The 1,274-nt window shown below is 48.7% G+C and overlaps 1 non-coding gene across 1 annotated transcript; it reads left to right on the forward strand.

Annotated features, from left to right (window-relative positions):
• The first annotated feature begins 599 nt into the window (after positions 1-599).
• Positions 600-674, forward strand: Trnas-cga. The gene has a single exon. It is a non-coding gene; the product is annotated as a tRNA-Ser (tRNA).
• The last annotated feature ends 600 nt before the right edge of the window (positions 675-1,274 follow it).

Consider the following 1,274-nt stretch of genomic DNA (forward strand, 5'->3'; position numbering starts at 1 on the left):
TCAAATGTGTGTGAAATCTTACGGGACTTTACTGCTAAGGCCATCAGTCCCTAAGCTTACACACTACTTAATCTAAATTATCCTAAGGACAAACACACACACGAAACTTCCTGGCAGATTAAAACTGTGTGCCCGACCGAGACTCGAACTCGGGACCTTTGCCTTTCGCGGGCAAGTGCTCTACCAACTGAGCTACCGAAGCACGACTCACACCCCGTACTCACAGCTTTACTTCTGCCAGTACCTCGTCTCCCACCTTCCAAACTTTACAGAAGCTCTCCTGCGAACCTTGCAGAACTAGCACTCCTGAAAGAAAGGATATTGCGGAGACATGGCTTAGCCACAGCCTGGGGGATGTTTCATATCAGCATGGCTTAGCCACAGCCTGGTGGAAGTTTCATATCAGCGCACACTCCGCTGCAGAGTGAAAATCTCATTCTGGAAACATCCCCCAGGCTGTGGCTAAGCCATGTCTCCGCAATATCCTTTCTTTCAGGAGTGCTAGTTCTGCAAGGTTCGCAGGAGAGCTTCTGTAAAGTTTGGAAGGTGGGAGACGAGGTACTGGCAGAAGTAAAGCTGTGAGTACCGGGCGTGAGTCGTGCTTCGGTAGCTCAGTTGGTAGAGCACTTGCCCTCGAAAGGCAAAGGTCCCGAGTTCGAGTCTCGGTCGGGCACACAGTTTTAATCTGTCAGGAAGTTTCATATCAGCGCACACTCCGCTGCAGAGTGAAAATCTCATTCTGAACACACACACCCTTGCCCGAGGGAGGACTCGAACCTCCGCCGGGATCAGCCGCACAGTCCCATGTGATTATAGCCCCTTGACCCTCCTTGATAGTAACCATAAGATTTTTGTGCGCATACTGGCCAGTCGTATGAAAACGTGGCAGGCACATCGTATACATGCAGATCAGAAGTGTCTTGGTGACACAAGTAATATCAATACAGCTTTGGGATACTGTAGTGGCGTCGCAGAGCCTGCCTTAGGCATGTGCAAACGGTGCAGTCGCACAGGGCCCCGCGCATCTAGGTGCCCCACGCAAAACATTAGAAGGTAATTGGAAAACTGTCTCCCGTAATTTTGTTACTACAGATAAAATGAAAACTATTGTGTTTCTGAGACTACTCTTAATGTAATGTAATTCAGGTATATACCATTTGTGACACGACTATGGCCACTGGAGTACGTCTCAGAAAATTATGCCTGCATTGGAGTCGAGGGAACCAGGGGCTATGATGCTGATGCGTACAGTAATATCTACTGTCAATATGTGA

This window comes from Schistocerca americana, chromosome 6 (assembly GCF_021461395.2).
Source record: "Schistocerca americana isolate TAMUIC-IGC-003095 chromosome 6, iqSchAmer2.1, whole genome shotgun sequence".
Classification (NCBI taxonomy): Eukaryota; Metazoa; Arthropoda; class Insecta; order Orthoptera; family Acrididae; genus Schistocerca; species Schistocerca americana.